Consider the following 22,394-nt stretch of genomic DNA (forward strand, 5'->3'; position numbering starts at 1 on the left):
CTGCTGGTCTCCCACACAAACTTGCCCAGGCCTGCGCCCTGGAAAAGTGAAGACTTTCCAGGCGCAGATCCATGAACGGTCAGAGATGGTCTGCCTGGCGTCCGTGGTGGTTTAACCAGGACTTGTGGTATGCACTAGCTGCTCATACAACCATCCACCACTCCCTCCCCGGCTTCACGTGACCCTGATCGGGGAGGTGGTGGGGCTAAGCAGGTGCTACACCTTGTCAAGGGTGACTTCCAGGCTAGCAGAGAGTAGGAGTGCCTTACACCTCTTTTGGTAGCGATGTACCACCCCCCACCCATATCTACTATTATGGGGAGAATAATTCTTTAAGCAGCAGTGTGGAAGCAAAGTTCTGACCTGTCACCAGATCTATTGTAAGTTACTGCACCATACTGAGGCAGTGGGTAAAAGGGCAAGATTTGCTCCTCTTAAGGCAGCCAGCTGTAGGACAAATATCCTGTAGCTTGTCCTGACTTTGCCCAGAGCTCTAGAATCACTGGTCTGACCATCTGCTCTGCACACAGAAACCTAACTGATGGAAATTTACCTCCTAAAACTTCCTCTGACAGCAGGCTTTGTTCTTCATTTCATGGGCACCTGAAAAGGATTTAAGGGGAATATTAATGGCAGACAGCTCTGATGGATTCACAATTTGCTCACCTACGCCAGTGCAAACACTCGGGTGATATCGACCTGCTTAAAGAGCCCGGAAATTGTGGACAACGCAGTGGGGGCAGCTGCGCAAATCAGCTCACAAATCAACTCAGGCAGGAGCTGGGAGACGGAGGGGTTAGAGGAAACAAGTGTTTACAGTTTTTCATGCTTCACCAACCAAGGACACTAGGTCATATTGAACAGCCGGCATACACATCGATGCTGAAACAACTGATGAAGAGGATCAGAGATTCCAGGGGCAAGAAAAGTCCATTAGCCTTGTCAACCTTTGATAGATTTCAAGGGCACCTGCCAAAAGTCTAATACTTACTGCACACTTGTCCTGTTGTCTGCTAAATCCATTCATCCTGTTCTCTTCAGCAACCTTCTCTCTTGATTTGTTTTTTCCACTTTATCCTTTGTTAAGAAGTTCCACTTGACCTTTCCCCCCCAGCTTTCCTATATTTCTGAGAATGTTTCCAGGACTGACAGCTGTGGAGACCAAGTCCTTGTGAATATTTAAAGTGGAACTCGATAGGTTCTTGATTAGCAAGGGCGTTAAAGGTTATGGGGAGAAGGCAGGAGAATGGGGTTGAGAGGGTTAATAAATCAGCCATGGTGGAATGACAGAGCAGACTCGATGGGCTGAATAGCCTAATTCTGCTGCTATGCCTCATGGACTTGAGGTCCTGCGTCAACTTACATGGATGTGAGTAGGTCCTGAGGGCCATGTTATAGGGAGAGGTTGACCAGGACTTTATTCCTTTGTGTGTAGGAAAAAGTTGGGGGAGAGGAGGGTAACCTCACAGAGGTGTATAAACTCATGTGGGTCATGGGGTCATAGAGCACAGAAGCAGGCCCTTCAGCCCATCTAGTCCATGCTGAACTGTACCTGGACCATACTCTCCATACTTATCCAGACTTCTCTTAAATGTTGGAATTAAACCCACATCCACCGCTTCCTCTGGCAGCTTATTCCACACTCGCACCACCCTCTGGGTGAAGAGGCTCCCACCTCCCCCATCCCCATCAGGTCCCCTTAAATATTTCATCTTTCTCCTTTAACCTATGAATTCTAGCTGTTGTTTCACCCAACCTCAGTGGAGAAATCCTGCTTGCATAAACCGTATCTACATGCCTCATAATTTTGTATAGCTTTATCAAGTCTCCCTTCATCCTCTCATGCTCTTGGGAATATAGTCCTAACCTATTCAACCTTTCCCTGTAACTCAGTTCCTCAAGTCTCGGCAAGATCCTTGTAAGTTATCTCTGTGCTCTTTAAATCTCATTGGTACCTTTCCTGTCTGCACAGTAGGTGAAAGATAAACAAGAGAAAATCTGCAGATGCTGCAAATTCAAGCAACACACACAAAATTGCTGGAGGAACTCAGCAGGCCAGGCAGCACCTATAGAAAAGGGTAAACAGTCGATGTTTTGGGGCGAGACCCTTCAGCAGGACTGGAGAAAAAAAGATGAGAAGTAGATTTGAAAGGAGGGGATGGAGAGAGAAACGCAAGGGGATAGATAAAGGATGAAGGGATGAAGGGGGAGGGATGAAGTAAAGAGCTGGGAAGTTGATTGGTGAAAGAGATACAGGACTGGAGAAGGGAAGAGAAAAGGACAGAAGGTTATGGAAGAAAGAAAAGGGGGCAAGGAGCAGCAGAGGGAGGTGATGGACAGGCAAGGAGATAAAGTAAGAGAGGAAAAAGGGGATGGGGAATGGTGAAGGGGGTCATTACCGGAAGTTTGAGAAATCGATGTTCATGTCATCAGGTTGGAGGCTACCCAAAATGGAACATAAGGTGTTGTCCTTCCAACCTAAGTGTGGCCTCATCACGACAATCGAGGAGGCCACGGATAGACATATTGGGATGGAAATAGGAAGTGGAATTAAAATGGGTGGCCACTGGGAGATCCTGCTTTTGCTGACGGATAGAACATAGGAGCTTGGTGATGCAGTCTCCCAATCCACGTCAGGTCTTCCCGATGTATAGGAGGTCACACTAGGAACACTGGGAGCACCGGACACCGGGCACTTGTTCTGCCTGCAAGGATAGGTGCCAGGAGGGAAATCAGTGGGGAGGGACGAATGGACAAGAGAGTTGCTTAGGGACCAATCCCTGCCAAAAGCAGAAAGTGAAGGGGAGGGAAAGTTGTGCTTGGTGGTGGGATCCCATTGGAAATGGTGGAAGTTGCAGAGAATTATGTGCTGGACACGGAGGCTGGTGAGGTGGTAGGTGAAGACAACAGGAACCCCACTCCTGGGTAGGGTGGCAGGAGAACAGGGTGAGAGCAGACATGCGTGAAATGGAAGAGATGTGGTTGAGGGCAGTGTTGATGGTGGAGGAAGGGAAGTCCCTTTCTTTGAAGAAGGAGGACATCTCCTTTGTTCTGGAATGAAAAGCCTCATCCTGAGAGCAGATGCAGCGGAGACAGAAGAATTGAAAGAAGGACGTGGCGTTTTTACAAGTACCAGGGTGGGATGGGGTATAGTCCAGATAGCTATGAGAGTCCGTGGGTTTGTAATAGACATCAGTAGGTAAGCTGTCTCCAGAGATAGGGTCAGAGAGATTGAGAGAGAGGAGGGAGGTGTCGGAAATGGACCAGGTAAACTTGAGGGTAGGGTGGAAGTTGGAGGCAAATTAGATGAAGTTGACGAGTTCAGCATGAGTGCAGGAAGCAGCACCAATGCAGTCATCGATGTAGCACAGGAAAAGTGGGGGACGGTCACCAGTGTAGGCTTGCAACACAGACTGTTTCATATAGCCGATAAACAGGCAGGCATAACTGGGATCTTCATAGCAGGCATAGCGAGTGCCCATGGTTACACCTTTTGTTTGAAGGAAGTGGGAGGAGTCAAAGGAGAATTTACTTAGAGTGAGAATGTTTCGCTAGGCAGAGGGGAACGGTTTAAGTTCCTTAACTGCTTTAAGTTCCTCGGGGTCAATATCACAAATGACCTGACTTGGTCCAACCAAGCAGCGTCCACTGCCAAGAAGGCCCACCAGCGCCTTTACTTCCTGAGAAAACTAAGGAAATTTGGCCTGTCTCCTAAAACCCTCACTAATTTTTATAGATGCACTGTAGAAAGCATTCTTCTGGGGTGCATCACAACCTGGTATGTAAGTTGTCCTGTCCAAGACTGGAAGAAGCTGCAGAAGATCGTGAACACAGCCCAGCACATCAATCAGCCCAAACCAATCTTCCGTCCTTGGACTCACTTTACACCGCACGCTGTTGGAGCAGTGCTGCCAGGATAATCAAGGACACAACCCACCCAGCCAACACACTTTTCGTCCCTCTTCCCTCCGGGAGAAGGCTCAGGAGCTTGAAGACTCGTACGGCCAGATTTGGGAACAGCTTCTTTCCAACTGTGATAAGACTGCTGAACGGATCCTGACCCGGATCTGGGCCGTACCCTCCAAATATCCAGACCTACCTCTCGGTTTTTTTTGCACTACCTTACTTTCCCTTTTCTATTTTCTATTTATGATTTATAAATTAAATTTTTAATATTTATTATCGATTTGTACTCCAGGGAGCACGAAGAGCAGGATCAAATATTGCTGTGATGATTGTAAACTCTAGTAGCAATTGTTTGGCGACAGTAAAGTATAAAGTTTGGGTCTGGTGTCTGGAAAGAAATGGAGAGTTTTGAGGCCTTCCTGGTGGGGGATGGAGGTGTATATGGACTGAACATCTATAGTAAAAATAATATGATGGGGGTCAGGGAACTTGAAATTATTGAAAAGATCCAGAACTTGTGAAGTGTCATGGATGTAGGTTGGAAGGGGGGATAAAACAAAAATAGACAGGGCGAATACACAGTTTTTTCCCAGGACTTGGGAATCAAGAGCAAGAAGATATATGTTTAAGGTGAGAAGGGAGAGATTTAGAAGGGAGAGATTTAAAAGGGACCTGAGGGGCAACTTCTTCATGCAGAGGGTGGTTAGTACGTGGAGTGAACTGCCAGGGGAAGTGGTAGAGGGAAGTACAATAACAGTATTTAAAATAAATTAGATAGGTTAAGGTTTAGAGCAGGGGTTCCCAACGTGTGGTCCACAGACCCCTTGCTTAAACGTATTGGTCCATGGCACAAAAAAAGTTGGAAACTCCCAGTTTAGAGGGATATGAGTCAAATGCTGGCAAATGGGAAGAGCTAAAATGGGCAATTTGGTTGGTATGAGTTAGATGGGCCAAAAGGCCTGTTTCCCTGTTGTATGGCTCTATTTCATTGTTGCCCTGTGACTGAGTCCTTCACAGTACCAAGAAAATTAGAGTTGTACTGCAAATACAGCAACAGATTCTTTGGCCCACCAACGTGTACCCAGCAATATTAACCCTTGTGCTCTACCTCAGTGCACTGTATAATGAACTGATCTGAGAACAGCCTTTCACTGTACCTCAGTCATACTGAATCAATTCCACTTCTATTTTCCAGTACTTTGTTTGTTGACTTTTATGCCTTTATGATTTAAATTCTTGTTCAGAGATTTTTAACATTTATAAGGTTATGTTCCTTGACAGTCCACTCAGGGTAATGTGTTTCAGAAAGCCACCAGCCTCTGTTGAACAATTTTATTCAGTCCCCCAACTCATTCACGTTAAGCTTTTTCTGTCCTTCTCACAATAAAGTTCACTCAAAATTGTCCACGTGTTGGACTTCCTCAGGCTCTCCTCATGGACCACAATGTAGGCAGCTGGAGTTATTCTGCCCTCCCTCTGCTGGCTGATGATGTGGTCAGGTCGATACCCTATGGTGTGCCTTTGAGTGCAGTGATGTGCTGTCTTTGTTACATGATGTTACATGTTGTAAATCAACAAGCTTGATTTCAAATCTATTCATGGAAGCTTGCGAATTAGAATTAATTTAAAATGGATTTTTTAAATGTAAAGAGGTGGAGACGATGGAAATAAAATTCTGACATCCTCGTGGGCTGCCCTCAGCACATCCTTAGGTAGGTTGAATGTTGAGGCAAACGATGCATTTCACTGTATGTTTTGTTGTACATGCTATAAATAAATCTGAACCTGTTAAATTGAACTGTGCAGCACAAGAATAGGCTGACGACACAAAGAGATTCTGCAGATGCTGAAATTCTTGAGCAACCCACACAAAATGCTAGAGGGACTCAGCAGGTCTGGCAGCATCTATGGAGGGAAATGAACAGTCAGCATTTTGGGCCCAGACCTGATGGAGGGTCTTGAAACGTCGACTGTCTATTCCTCTTCATAGATGCAGCCTGTTCTCAGAACAGGCTTTTTTGGCCCATGAAGTCTGTGCCAACCTGATGTCAATTTCAGCTGCACATCTGCCTGCACGTTGTCTATATCTCTCGGTTCCAACCCCAGGCTGGGAACCTCTGTTCTAGAACCTTAATCAGCAGTAGAATCTTAATCAGGTCATTATTACCTCGCAGGGAAGGGATCTGTCTGTCCATGTGTGATCTTCGCTCCATCCACATGTGGTGTGGATAGACCATGCTTTTGCACAATACTGTAAGGTGGAAGCCCACATGCAGTTGAATGGGTTCCAAACTCATTCAGTGTTGAGAGCCTAGATTACACAATCAATGATAAAGCAACAGCACATGGCTTTGACTCTAAACAGCAAATGATCACGTTGATGAGAGAATCCCATTTTCTGATATTATGCTAGAAGTTTTCACCAGGTCAGAACACATCTCTGGTCGGGAAAAATAGAATTACATAGAAACATAGAAAATAGGTGCAGGAGTAGGCCATTCGGTCCTTTGAGCCTGCACTGCCATTTATTATGATCATGGCTGATCATCCAACTCAGAATCCTGTACCTGCCTTCTCTCTATACCCCCTGATCCCTTTAGCCACAAGGGCCATATCTAACTTCCTCTTAAATATAGCCAATGAACTGGCCTCAACTGTTTCCTGTGGCAGAGAATTCCACAGATTCACCACTCTCTGTGTGAAGAAGCTTTTCCTCATCTTGGTCCTAAAAGGCTTCCCCTTTATCCTTAAACTGTGACCCCTCGTTCTGGACTTCCCCAACATCGAGAACAATCTTCCTGCATCTAGCCTGTCCCAATCCCTTTAGAATTTTATACGTTTCAATAAGATCCCCCCTCAATCTTCTAAATTCCAGTGAGGATAAGCCTAATCGATCCAGTCTTTCATCATATGAAAGTCCTGCCATCCCAGGAATCAATCTGGTGAACCTTCTTTGTACTCCCTCTATGGCAAGAATGTCTTTCCTCAGATTAGGGGACCAAAACTGCACACAATACTGCAGGTGTGGTCTCACCAAGGCCTTGTACAACTGCAGTAGTACCTCCCTGCTCCTGTACTCGAATCCTCTTGTTATGAATGCCAGCATACCATTCGCCTTTTTCATCGCCTGCTGTACCTGCATGCCCACTTTCAATGACTGATGTAGAATGACACCCAGGTCTCGTTGCACCTCCCCTTTTCCTAATCGGCCACCATTCAGATAACAACCTGTTTTCCTGTTTTTGCCACCAAAGTGGATAACCTCACATTTATCCACATTAAATTGCATCTGTCATGAATTTGCCCACTCACCTAACCTATCCAAGTCACCCTGCATCCTCTTAGCATCCTCCTCACAGCTAACACTGCTGCCTAGCTTCGTGTCATCCGCAAACTTGGAGATGCTGCATTTAATTCCCTCGTCTAAGTCATTAATATATATTGTAAACAACTGGGGTCCCAGCACTGAGCCTTGCGGTACCCCACTAGTCACTGCCTGCCATTCTGAAAAGGTCCCATTTATTCCCACTCTTTGCTTCCTGTCTGCTAACCAATTCTCCACCCACACAAATACCTTACCCCCAATACCATGTGCTTTAAGTTTGCACACGAATCACCCGCGTGGGACCTTGTCAAAAGCCTTTTGAAAATCCAAATATACCACATCCACTGGTTCTCCCCTATCCACTCTACTAGTTACATCCTCAAAAAATTCTGTGAGATTCGTCAGACATGATTTTCCTTTCACAAATCCATGCTGACTTTGTCCGATGATTTCACCGCTTTCCAAATGTGCTGTTATCACATCTTTGATAGCTGACTCTAGCATTTTCCCCACCACCGATGTTAGGCTAACCGGTCTATAATTCCCCGGTTTCTCTCTCCCTCCTTTTTTAAAAAGTGGGGTTACATTAGCCACCCTCCAATCCTCAAGAACTAGTCCAGAATCTAAAGAGTTTTGAAAAATTATGCACGTTAGGTGATGACATTTTCATCAAATGGATAATAATGCAGGGGTTCACGGACTTCTTATTTAATGTTATTTGTCCATGGCATAAAAAAGATTGGGAACCCCTGTTCTTATGAGACATTGACAGGATGCAGAGATGCTTTGAGAAGTGGCAGATGGGTTCAACTTGGAAAATTGTGAAGAGTACGGGGTTAAGGATTCTTAACAGTATGGGGTTCACATCCATAGATCCCTCAAAGCTACAGAGCTGCTCAATACGATGGTTAAGAAGGTGGATGGTATGTTGGCCTTCGGTAGTTGAGTGATTGTGCTGAAGAACTACAATGTAATGTTGCAGCTCCATAAAACTATACATAGACCACTCCTGGCATATTGTGTTAAGTCCGGTCACCTCATTATAGGAAGGATGTAGAAGTTTTAGAGAGGGCGCAGAGATGACCTATCAGGATGCTGCCTGGACTAGAGCATATGTCTTATGAGGATAGGTTGAGTGAGCCAGGGCTTTCCTCTTTGGAGTGAAGGAGGATGAAAGGTGACCTCACAGAGTTTTATAAGAAGACAAGAGGGCGGAAATGGCTATCATAATAGGGCATAATTGTAAGCTGAGTGGAAGTAAGTATAGGGAGGATGTCAGAGGTACTGTAAGATTTTTGTTTACAGAGAGTAGTGGATGCATAGAACGCCCTGCCATGGGTGGTGGAAGAGGCAGATAAATTAGCGACATTTAGGAAACTCTTAGATAGGCACATGGGTAATTGAAAAATGGAGAACTATGTGGGAAGGAAGAGCTAGATTGATTTTAGAATAGGTTAAAAGATTGGCACAACATCATGGGTAGGAGGGCTGGTACTGCACTGGTACTGTCCTGTTTTCCTTAAAACTGAGAAAAATCAGGCATAAGGCATGTTTGAGGATGCAGAGAAAGGGCATTGGTGGAGGGAACGAAGGGGATTGGTTATGATAAGCCGGAGACTCTCTGACTTTGAAGGAGCGTCTCAGAGACTGGAGCTGCAGAGGAAACTGGTTTTTATTCAGCACAAGCAGACACACAGAGGAGACCCAGGGGAAAACCTCCCTGGGCGAATCTCCAGGGAGAAATGATTGGGGGAATTCCTCTGAACTCAAAGTACGTTCAGTTTTTATACTCTACCTATAAAGATAACAGCAGGAGGTTGAATGCAGTTTAATACTTACAATTGGGAACGTTTACTTCAATTTTTCATGTGGTTCCATTGATTTATACATTTAGAATAGGAGCTCATCTTAACTGACAAGACCTGCTCTGAGTCTTCTCTTCTCCGCACCTGCCTATCACCCCACTCTCGTACCCCTTCTCCTTCCCTTTCTCCCATGGCCCACTCTCCTCTACTATCAGATTCTTTCTTCTTCAGACCTTTACTTTTTCCACTTATCACCTCCTAGCTTCTCACTTCACCCCTCCCCCACCCACCGACCTGCCTCCTCACCTGGCTTCACCTATCACCTGCCAGTTTATACTCCTTCCCCTCCGTCACCTTCTTATTCTGGCCTCTTCCCCCTTCCTTTGCAGTCCTGATGAAGGGTCTCAGCCCGAAACGTCGGCTGTTTATTCCTGTGCATAGATACTGCCTGAGCTGCTGAGTTCCTCCAGCATTTTGTGTGTGTTGCTCTGGGTTTCCAGCATCTGCAGAATCTCTTCGGTTTCTGAACATTCAAACAACTTTCCTGGGGACAAAGTAATTTGCATCAATATTCTAAAGGCTTTTGAGGACAAACACCAAGAACAAATATATCAATGTTTGTAGTGCTAAGTAATAAATAAGCTTGTCTAGAATCTAAATCTCTGTGATAACAGTGTAAAATATCTCAGTTTAAAGTATCTGATGGCTTATCTCACATAGTTCAATTAACAAAGACCTACTGTCTGTACACCAGGCTAATTCAGTCATGAGTATCTCATGGCCACGTCCGTTTCTAAATGATATCTCCAAGGTAGCTTCCTGCTGTGAGCCAGTAGTCTGTTCTCTTCATAAACAGCACTGTTTATTCCTGCATCCGTCCTTCTAATTTCAGAACTGATTACTGCTTGCACAGGTCACTTTGGAAGACAATGTGAAGATTGGTTCTTGTTTGTACCAATAGCTATAACACTTAACACTGAGTAAGTACGCCTTTAGTGGCCGCTTTATTAGGTACAGGACCGGAACCCAGTGTGGTCTTCTGCTGCCACAGCCCGTCCACTTCAAGGTTCAATGTGTTGTGTGTTCAGAGATGCTCTTTTGCACACCACTGTTGTAATATATGGTTGAGGTATCTGTCAGCTTTAACCAGTCTGGCCGTTCTGCTCTGGCCTCTCTCGTTAGCTAGGCACATTTGCCCGCAGAACTACTGTCTCACTGGATTTTCTTTTGCACCACTCTCTGAATTCTAGAGACTGCTCTGTGTGAAAACCCCAGGACATCAGCAGTTTCTGAGCTACCCAAACTACCCTGTCTAGCACCAACAATCATTCTATAGTCAAAATCAGAGTTACTTAGATTACATTTCTTCCCCATTCTGATGCTTGGACTGAGCAACGACTGAACTTCTTGACCATATCTGCCTGCTTTCATGCATTGATTTACTACCACATGATTAGGTGCTTCTCCCAACCGGACACCCGGAGAGTTTGAATGGCACAGGAAGTTCTGATGATGGCTGTGGGGGGATGGTGAATGCTTTCTTTCCTTAGCAAGAGGGTGGTGAATCTGTGGAAATCATGGCCACTGACGGCTGCGGAGGGCAAGTCATTGGCTATAGTTAAAGCGGAGCTTGATAGTTTCGTAGTAAGGGCGTCAAAGGTTATGGGGAGAAGGCAAGAGAATGGAGTGAGAGGGGAAATAATTCAGCCATGATCGAATGGTGGAGGAGACTCAATGGGTCGAACGGTATGGAAGCCTGTGTCAGTGAGTTTGTGAATCCATGAGAAAGTCAGGGACACAGCGTCTGCAACCCCATGAGTCCATAGAGGCTGAAGTGCCAGAGGCAGCCTGTCCTGGAGTCAGAAAACTGTTGTATGTGTGAGTGAATGGGTGGGTGTGAGCGAGAAAAGGAGCTTGTTTTGTTTTTGTTGTTTTGTTGCTGCTGGTGTCGTTCTGCTGAATATTGTGGGTCTACTACACTCACCGGCCACTTTATTAGGTACATCTGTGCACCTCCTATGTCTTATGGTCTTATTAATAACAGCTGATCTGCCTGGAGGTAGGGTACTTAGAACCAGATGAAAGCAGATGAACAGAGGGAAAGGAAATGAAATAATGCTGGAAGTGTGTCTGACATGGCCATTTAAAATGCATGAGACACCTGTCACTGAGAGAAAGGCAAATAGATTTCTTTTAGCTAACTACGTTTTAAAGTATTGCACGCTGAAAAGTAAAATAACTCTTATTTTTATTTGTTGTCAAGTTCTAAGTTATTTTCTGCACATTAATAGATGGATATGGACATTGGAGAAGGGATGTTTAATTGGGCATTTGATTGCTAATTCATTTGGTTCAGCACAACATTGTGGGCCAAAGGTCCTGTTCCTGTACTGTACTCTTCAATCTTCTATGTCCTGTTTTGGACTCATGTTTAATGCTAAGCATTGTGCACCCTGTGGAGGAGCACTGAAAAAGTGAGAGCATACTTAGGATCCCAAATTAAACTGGGAATATACGCAGGAGTAGGCTGTCTGGCTCTTGATTTGCTTCACCATTCATCACGGTCATGGCTGACCCTCTAGCAGTGTATCACTCTTCATTTAAAATAGATAAAATGAATATATGAATAACACTTGCAGCATGAACTCCAGATTCCTGCATTCCTTTAATATCAGAAATGCATTGGATTCTGTTTTAGAACATCAAACATGGAAGATTGCAAGCACTGGACAGGCCCTAACCCACAAAGGTATGCTGTCCTTTTAAATCAAATCAAGTCAGGTTTGTTGTCACTTAACTATATACATGCATACTGTCAAACAAGAAATTTCTCCAAACCAGGGTGCAAAACACTACTGTAGTATATATTATACACACCACACATAATGACTTATGAAAGTAAGGGTGAAATCTACAGATAGATTACACATAAATTAACAAACTAAAGTGCATAGATTAAATATTGTAATATTCAGAACAGATTAACAGTGACACTTTGAATGCAATGCATGCAGCATAGAGTTCAGAAGCCTAATGGCCTGAGGGAAGAAACTGTTCCCCATCCTGTCCGTTCTTGTTTTAATGCATGAGAGTCTCCTGCCTGATGGTAGAAAGTCATAGAGGATGCTTAAGTCAAAGATGATCTTAACCTACTTTACATCAATCTAATCCTTCCTTTCCTCATTGCACTCCATTTTTTTTCATCCATGTGCCTATCTGCCAGTTTCTTGAATATCCCTAATGTTTCTCCCTCTACCACCACCCTTGGCTGGGTGTTCCACACACCCAGCACTCTCTGTGTAAAAAAAACTTACCTCTGATGTACCCTCATATACTTTCCTCCAATCACGTCAAAATTATGTCCCCTGGTATTAGCCATTTCCACCCAGGGAAAATGCCTCTGGCTATCCACTCGACTTATTCCTCTTATTGTCTTGTACACCTTTATCCATTTTGAATGGACAATCCACGATCCTGCAACATAAAGGAAGAATTCCTAAGGTTCAGCATCTTCTGAGTGAAGGCATTTCTCTTCTATTCAATACTAAATTACCTTATTCTCAAACTGACCTTGGTGTGAGACTCCTCAGTCCGGAGAAGCATCCTTTTTGAGCCTTTTAACAACTTAGCAGGTTTCAATGAAATCTCTCGTCCTTTAAAGCGCTGAAGGAAACTGTGCCAACCTGCTCAGTTATCCCTCATTTTGCAAATGTTCCATCCTGAAAATGGCCAAGTGAATCTTCATTACGCTTCCCTCTATATCAAGGGAGGAGAAGATGGCGGCCGCTCTGAAATGATATCGTATTTGTAAGTAGGTACCGTACACAATCCTGATTTGATGGAGACAGACGTGAGAAGCACAGAGGAACATCTGGAGAAACTTCTGAAATGCCCACTTTGCTGCCGCTGCTACTGTGCGATCGAGAATCTCCGGAGGGGAAGGCCCCAAATCCTCGGCTTTGCCTGTTGCCGCGGCTGGGGTCGAAGCGCTCGGCAGAGATGGTGCTCGGTGTTGGAGGGCTGGTCGGAGGCTCGAAGTTTTTGGACGGACTCAAGAGTCGGCTGTGGTCGGGTGCTTCCAGGATGCAGCATCGGCAAGTTTGCGGCACTGGAAGCTCATGGCAGGGAGAGTTTTTCTTCCTTCTACCGTCTGCGTGAGATGATGGGACTTTCGAGAGACCTTGAGACTTTTTTTTACTGTGCCCATGGTCTGTTCTTCATCAAATTACCGCATTGCTTTGCACTGTTGTAACTATATATTATAATTATGTGGTTTTTGTGAGTTTTTTTAGTCTCAGTTTGTCTTGTGTTTCTGTGATATCATTCTGGAGGAACATTGTATCATTTCTTAATGTATGCATTACTAAATGACAATAAAAGAGGACTGCGTGTCCTCATAATCTAATCTAATCTAATCTAATCTAATCTCGTGTTTTCCTCTGCACAAGAGGCTGCAGAGGCCAGTGGGCATAGTCCATTGAACCATGGACAAATCTGTTCCCTCCTCCCACCCCACTATTTAAAGTATTTACATGAGGCGCTGACTCAAGAAGGGGGCACCAACGATCAATGGTTCCCACTGTCTGTGCCATGCCATCTTATCACTGTCACCATCAGGAAAGAGGTACAGGAGCCTGAAGTCCCACACCACCAGGTTCAGGAACATCAGGTGGCATGGTAGCATAGCGGTCAGTGCAATGCTGTCACAGCGGTAGTGACCCCGGTTCAATTTCACAGCTGTCTGTAAGGAGTTAGTGCATTCTCCCTGTGACCACGCAGGTTTCCTCTGAATGCTCCCGTTTGCGCCTGCATTCCAAAGATGTAGGGGTTAGTGGGTTAATTGGTCACATCAGTGTAATTGGGTGGTGTAGGCCTGTTGGGCCAGGAGGGCCTGTTAGCATGCTGTATCTCCAAACAAAGCTACTTTTCTACTACCATCAGGTTCTTAAACTCTCCTGCAAGATCACTGGCAGGCCAACTTTTTAAGGACTGTGTTTCCAAACTGTGGAATTCAATACCTGACTTAGTTGATCCTTTCAAATACCAGCTCAAAACCTATTTACTTAACCTTGCTTTTAAGTAATATCTTTTTTCATGTTTATTTTTATTTTTCATTTTATTTTTACCTTTGTACTTTTATCCTGTTATAAAGCATTTTGAACTACATCATCTATATGAAAAGTGCTCTATAAATAAAATTATTATTGTTACAACTCTAACCCTACCTCAACGATGGAACACTACTGACCAACTCTTGAATTGCCATAGTCTTATCTATGACTTTCTTTGCATTCATGTCTTGTCTTGCATAGCCTTTTTTGTATAATTTATTTATAATTCATGCATAATTTATGTTCTGTGCGTTGTTTGCAGCTAGATGCCTGTGATATTTCTGCAAGCAAGTTTTTCATCCGGCCTGTACCTCACTGTGGTTGTCCACATGACAATGAACTCGAGTCAAATTGATTTTACTTTATCCAAAACTATATACAAAAGAGTATCACCAAGGCTTCATAAATTTGCAATAAGGCATTCTCCTTCCGGTAATCACATAAAGGTATTGATAAGACCACAAGTGTTTGGAGTATTGTAAGCAGTTTTGGACCCACATTGAAGAAAGTATGCACCAGCATTGGAAAAGAGTCCAGAGGAGTTTATGAGAATGATCCCATGAAAGAAAGGGTTAATATATGAGGAGTGTTTGTTGGCTCAGAGTCTGTACCACTGGAGTTTAGAAGGATGGGGGATCTCATTAAAGCCTATCAAATATTGAAAGAGAGGATGTGGAGAGGATGTTTCTAGGACCAAAGGTTCAAAGGTTCATTTTGTTATCAAAGAATACGCTCTGAAATTCTTCAATTCTCTGTGTAGTCATGAAACCAAGAAAGAAAAGAAAGGCAGCTCAATCATCCCACCTCCCCACAACAAAAAACAAAAATGGAACTGGCACATCAACCCCAAATCCCTCCTTCCACACACAAAAAAAGATTAAAATGCATCAGGCACATTGACCCCCAAATCCCTCCTCCCACACAAAAAAATGAACAAACTGACCATGCACATTGATCCCCAAATCCCCCTCCCCGCACAAAATAAAACCTGAGAAGATTGGCCAAAAAAACATTGAATATAAATCTATAAGACTGAAAAAAAGAGTTTATAGTTCAAGTCCACATCCAAAACGCAGTAAAAACCTGGGCAACACTCTCCACAGTGGCAGGCTCTTCCCTCTCTGGTAGCGTAGACAGGCGGCCGGTGCTCACTCATCGCACTTGCTTTGATGTTTCAGTCACTCTCGTCGCTTCAGTCAGTGAACAATGGAAGCTTTAATTGGTGAAATCGAGCCAAACATCGGCATGTGCTCCGTTCTGCAGCCTGCCCACTATGAGGTTCGCGCACAATCTCAGAACTGAAGGGCATGTGTTTAGAACAGACATGAAGAAGAATTTCTTTGGCTAAAGGCTGGTGAATGATGATCGGTTCTTGATTAGTAAGGGTGTCAAAGGTTATAGGGAGAAGGCAGGAGAATGAGGTGGAGAGGGAAAACAAGTCAGCCATGATCGAATGGTGGAGCAGAGTCAATGTACAAAATGGCTTAATTCTGCTCCTCTGTCTTATGAGAGCTAATGTACTATTTGTCCTTCTGATCACCTGTCACACCTGCATATTGGCCTTCGGTGATGTATGCAAACATGCTCGGGTCTCTTTGAATATCAACACCACTCTTTTTGTTATAGTAAGATCAAAATGGTTGCAGATGCAGAACATGATGGAAATCATGGAACGACTGCGCAGGCACATGGATGTCAGCGAGTTGGACTAGCAGGACGAGTATAAAAGGAGATAATTTTTTCTTCGGTGGTTTGATTGAGGAACGACTGCGCAGGCGCGTAGACATCAGCGAGTTAGACCGGTGGGAAGAGTATAAAAGGAAATAACTTCTTTGGCGGTTTGATTGAGGAGCAACTGCGCAGGTGCGTGGATGTCAGCAAGTTAGACCGGTGGGAAGAGTATTAAAAGAAAACAGCTTTATAGAGCGGGCGTGCGAGGAGCAGGTGACGGAGTATAGAGGGAGTCATAATGTTAGGGCTTCGGCTCAACGGGGCTTCGGGGATAACGGGTCAAGGTGAGGTAACTTGTGAAGAATAGGAATAGGAAGTATGTCTGTGAGGCCGGTGTTCTGTACTGGGTGTCAGAGATGGGATATCTGGGAGGCTGGGAGACTCCCAGCCTCCCGGACGGCCAGATCAGCACCAAGTGCATCGAGCTGCAGCTCCCTAGGGACCGGGTTAGGGAACTGGAGAGCAGCTCGATGATCTTTGTCTGGTCAGGGAAAGTGAGGAGGTGATAGAGAAGAGTTATAGGCAAGTAGTCACAACGGGGCCTTGGGAGACAGATAAGTGGGTACTAGTGAGGAGAGGGAAGAGCAAGAGTCAGATACTAGAGAGTACCCCAGTAGCTCTCCCCCTTAACAATAAGTACTCCTGTTTGAGTACTGTTGGGGGGGGTGAAACGACCTACCTGGGGGAAGCAACAGTGGCTGTGCCTTTGGCACGGAGTCTGGCCCTGTGGCTTAGAAGGGTAGGGAAAAGAAGAGGATGGCAGCAGTGATAGGGGACTGTTGGGGGGCGGGGAGGTTCAGACAGGTGATTCTGTGGATGCAGGAAAGAAGCACAGATGGTAGTTTGCCTCCCAGGTGTCAGGGTCCTGGATGTTTCTGAATCCGGCCACGACATCATGAAGTGGGAAGGTGAACAACTAGAGCTCTGGTACATATTGGTACCAATGACATAGGTAGGAAAAGGAAGGAGGTCCTGAAAACAGACTACAGGGAATTAGGAAGGAAGTAATAGAAGCAGGACCACAAGGGTAGTAATCTCGGGATTACTGCCTGTGCCACGTGACAGTGAGTATAGGAATAGAATGAGGTGGAGGATAAATGCGTGGCTGAGGGATTGGAGCAGGGAGCAGGGATTCAGATTTCTGGAACATTGGGACCTCTTTTGGGACAGGAGTGACCTGTAAAAAAAGGATGGGTTGCACTTGAATCCAAGGGAGACCAATATTCTGGTAGGGAGGTTTGCTAAGGCTACTGGGGAGAGTTTAAACTAGAATTGTTGGGGGGTGGGAACCGAAGTGAAGAAATGGAGGAAGGGGCATTTTGCTCACAAAAAGAGAAAGCTTGGGGACAGTGCAAGAGGGAGGATAGGCAGGTAATAGAGGAGGGATGTGCTCAGACCGATGGTTTGAGATGTGTCTATTTTAATGCAAGAAGTATTATGAACAAGGCAGATGAACTTAAGAGCGTGGATCAGTACTTGGAGCTATGACGTGTGGCTATTACAGAGATTTAGATGGCTGAGGGGCAGGAATGGTTACTTTGAGTGCCAGGCTTTAGATATTTAAGAAAGGACAGAGAGGGAGGCAAAAGAGGTGGGGGCGTGGCACTGTTGATCAGAGATAGTGTCACGGCTGCAGCAAAGGAGGAAGTCATGGAGGGATTGTCTACTGAGTCTCTATGGGTGGAAGTTAGGAACAGGAAGGGGTCAATAACTCTTCTGGGTGTTTTTAATAGACCACCCAATAGTAACAGGGACATCGAGGAGCAGATAGGGAGACAGATTCTGGAAAGGCATAATAATAACAGGGTTGTTGTGGTGGGAGATTTTAATTTCCCAGATATTGATTGGCATTTCCCTCGAGCTAGGGGTTTAGATGGGGTGGAATTTGTTAGGTGTGTTCAGGAAGGTTTCCTGATGCAATAAGTAGATAAGCCTACAAGAGGAGAGGCTGTACTTGATCTGGTATTGGGAAATGTACCTGGTCAGGTGTCAGATCTTTCAGTAGGAGAGCATTTTGGAGATAGTGATCACAATTCTATCTCCTTTACTATAGTATTGGAGAGGGAAAGGAACAGACAAGTTAGGGAAGTATTTAATTAGAGTAAGGGGAAATATAAAGCCATCAGGCAGGAACTTGGAAGCATAAATTGGAAACAGATGTTCTCAGGGAAATGTATGGAAGACATGTAGCAAATGTTCAGGGGATATTTGCATGGTGTTAGAACATAGAATAGTACAGCATAGTACAGGCCCTTCGGCCCACAATGTTGTGCCGACCCTTAAACCCTGCCTCCCATATAACTCCCTACCTTAAATTCCTCCATGTACCTGTCCAAGAGTCTCTTAAACTTCACTAGTGTATCTGCCTCCACCACTGATTCAGACAGTGCATTCCACGCACCAACCACTCTCTGAGTAAAAAACCTTCCTCTAATATCCTCCTTGAACTTCCCACCCTTTACCTTAAAGCCATGTCCTCTTGTATTGAGCAGTGATGCCCTGGGGAAGAGGCACTGGCTATCCACTCTATCTATTCCTCTTAATATCTTGTACACCTCTATCATGTCTCCTCTCATCCTCCTTCTCTCCAAAGAGTAAAGCCCTAGCTCCCTTAATCTCTGATCATAATGTATACTTTCTAAACCAGGCAGCATCCTGGTAAATCTCCTCTGTACCCTTTCCAATGCTTCCATATCCTTCCTGTAGTGAGATGACCAGAACTGGACACAGTACTCCCAGTGTGGCCTAACCAGAGTTTTATAGAGCTGCATTATAACCTCGTGACTCCTAAACTCTATCCCTCTAAGGCTAACACCCCATAAGCTTTCTTAACTACCCTATCTACCTGTGAGGCAACTTTCAGGGATCTGTGGACATGTACCCCCAGATCCCTCTGCTCCTCCACACTACCAAGTATCCTGCCATTTACTTTGTACTCTGCCTTGGAGTGTGTCCTTCCAAAGTGTACCACCTCACATTTCTCCGGGTTGAATTCCATCTGCCACTTCTCAGCCCACTTCTGCATCCTATCAATGTCTCTCTGCAATCTTTGACAATCCTCTACACTATCTGCAACACCACCAACCTTTGTGTCATCTGCAAACTTGCCAACCCACCCTTCTACCCCCACATCCAGGTCGTTAATAAAAATCATGAAGAGTAGAGGTCTCAGAACTGATCCTTGTGGGACACCATAGTCACAACCCTCTAGTCCGAATGTACTCCCTCCACTACGACCCTCTGCCTTCTGCAGGCAAGCCAATTCTGAATCCACCTGGCCAAACTTCCCTGGATTCCATGCTTTCTGACTTTCTGAATAAGCCTACCGTGTGGAACTTTGTCTAATGCCTTACTAAAACCCATGTAGATCACATCCACTGTACTACCCTCATCTATATGCCTGATCACCTCCTCAAAGAACTCTATCAGGCTTGTTAGACATGATCTGCCCTTCACAAAGCCATGCTAACTGTCCCCGATCAGACCATGATTCTCTAAATGCCCAGAGATCCTATATCTAAGAATCTTTTCCAACAGCTTTCCCACCACAGATGTAAGGCTCACTGGTATATAATTACCCGAACTATCCCCACTACTTTCTTTGAACAAGGGGACAACATTTGCCTCCCTCCAATTCTCCGGTACCATTCCCTTGGACAACGAGGACATAAAGATCCTAGCCAGAGGCTCAGCAATCTCTTCCCTCGCCTCGTGGAGCAGCCTGGGGAATATTCCGTCAGGCCCCGGGGACTTATCTGTCCTAATGTATTTTAACAACTCCAACACTTCTTCTCCCTTAATATCAACGTGCTCCAGTACATGAACCTCACTCATATTGTCCTCATCGTCATCAAGTTCCCTCTCATTGGTGAATACCGAAGTGAAGTATTTATTAAGGACCTTGCTCACTTCCACAGCCTCTAGGCACATCTTCCCACCTTTATCTCCAATCAGTCCTACCTTCACTCCTGTCAACCTTTTGTTCTTCACATAATTGAATAGGTTCTGCATAGATACATTGCAATGAGACAAGTATGGTAGGGTACAGGAACCATGGTGTACAAAGGCTGTTGAAAATCTAGTGAAGAAGAAAAGAAAAGTTCATGAAAGGTTCAAAAAACTAGGTAACGATAGAGATCTAGAAAATGATAAGGCTAGCAGAAGGAGCTTAAGAATGAAATTAGGAGAGCCAGAAGGGGCTATGAGAAGCCCTTGGTGAGCAGGACTGAGAAAAACTCCAAAGCATTCTACGAATATGTGAAGAGCAAGAGGATAAGACGTGAGAGAATAGGATCAATCAAGTGTGACAGTGGAAAAGTGTGTATGGAACTGGAGGAGATAGCGGAGGTACGTAATGAATACTTTGATTCAGTATTCACTACGGAACAGGATCTTGGTGATCGTAGGGATGACTTACAGCAGACTGAAATGCTTGAGCATATAGACATTAAGAAAGAGGATGTGTTAGAACTTTTGAAAAGCATCAAGTTGGATAAGTCTCCGGGACTTGATGAGATGTACCCCAGGCTACCGTGGGAGGCGAGGGAGGAGATTGTTGAGCCTCTGGCAATGATCTTTGCTTCATCAATGGGGACAGGAGAGGTTCCGGAAGATTGGAGGGTTGCAGATGTTGTTCCCTTATTCAAGAAAGGGAGTAGAGATAGCCCAGGAAATTATAGACCAGTGAGTCTTACTTCAGTAGTTGGTAAGTTGATGGAGAAGATCCTGAGAGGCAGGATTTATGAACATTTTGGAGAGGCATAATATGATTAGGAATTGTCAGTATGGCTTTGTCAAAGGCAGGTCATGCCTTATGAACCTGATTGAATTTTTTGAGGATGTGACTAAACACATTGATGAAGGTAGGGCAGTAGACGTAGTGTATATGGATTTCAGCAAGGCATTTGATAAGGTATCCTATGCAAGGCTTATTGAGAAAGTAAGGAGGCATGGGATCCAAGGGGACCTTGTCTGTGGATCCAAAATTGGCTTGCTCCCAGAAGGCAAAGGGTGGTTGTAGACAGGTCATATTCTGTATGGAGGACGGTGACCAGTGGTGTGCCTCGAGGATCTGTTCTGGAACCCCTTATCTTCTTGATTTTTATAAATGGCCTGGATGAGGAAGTGGAGGGATGGTTTAGTAAATCTGCTGATGACACAAAGGTTGCGGGTGTTATGGATAGTGTGGAGGGCTGTCAGAGATAACAGTGGGACATCAATAGGATGCAAAACTGGGCTGAGAAGTGGCAGATGGAGTTCAACCCAGATAAGTGTGAAGTGGTTCATTTTGGTGCGTCAACTATGATGACAGAATATAGTATTAATGGTAAGACTCTTGGCAGTGTGGAGGATCAGAGGGATCGTGGTTTTCATGTCCATCGGACGCTCAAAGCTGCTGCGCAGGTTGACTCTGTGGTTAATAAGGCATACTGTGCATTGGCCTTCATCAATCGTGGGATTGAGTTTAAGAGCTGAGAGGTAATGTTACAGCTGTACAGGAACCTGGTCAGACCCCACTTGGAGTACTGTGCTCAGTTCTGGTCACCTCACTACAGGGAGGATGTGGAAGCCATAGAAAGGGTGCAGAGGAGATTTACAAGGATGTTGCCTGGATTGGGGAGCATGCTCTGCGAGACCAGGTTTAGTGAACTTGGCCTTTTCTCCTTGGAGCGACAGAGGATGAGAGGTGACCTGATAGAGGTGTATCAGATGATGAGAGGCATTGATTGTGTGGATAATCAGAGGCTTTTTCCCAAGGCTAACATGAGAGGGCACTGTTTTAATGTGCTTGGAAGTAGGTACAGAGGAGACGTCAAGGGTTAATTTTTTACACAGAGAGTGGTGAGTGCGTGGACTGGGCTGCCGGCGACTGTGGTGGAGGCGGATACAATAGGGTCTTTTAAGAGGCTCCTGGACAGGTACAAGAAGCTTAGAAAAATAGAGAATTATGGGTAACCCTAGGTAATTTCTAAGGTAAGTTCATGTTTGGCACAGCATTGTGGGCCAAAGGCCCTGTATTTTGCTGTAGGTTTTCTATGTTTCTATGTTTGTATGATGAAAATGTTCAGTGAGCCAGACAACAAAGAGAAACAGGGAATTTTTAACTGATTTTCTTCCCACAGATATCAAAACAATTAAGTTTAAGGTGTGAGAAAGGAGCATTTGAAAGGGAATCTGAGGGGTAATTTTTTTACACAGAAAGTAGTTGATATCTGCAACTTACTGCTCGAGGTGGTGGAATTAGATACAATTACTCTATTTAAGAGGCATTTCAAGAGACACTTAAATATGCAAGGCATAGAAGGGTGCTGTCCTAATGTGGGCAAATTGGATTAAGTGAAGTGAAGATAAGGCTAACATGGACAAGGTGGGTTGAAGAGAGTTCTCTGCTGTAAAAGTCTATGACTTGAGGAATGATACTGCCTAAGCTACTGAGTCTTTGCATTATATTCAGTTTTAATATTCCTGTTTTCTGTCATATTCACCCAACTGGATGTCCTCAGACAGATCTACAGC

The sequence above is a fragment of the Mobula hypostoma genome, chromosome 4, assembly GCF_963921235.1.
Source record: "Mobula hypostoma chromosome 4, sMobHyp1.1, whole genome shotgun sequence".
Classification (NCBI taxonomy): Eukaryota; Metazoa; Chordata; class Chondrichthyes; order Myliobatiformes; family Myliobatidae; genus Mobula; species Mobula hypostoma.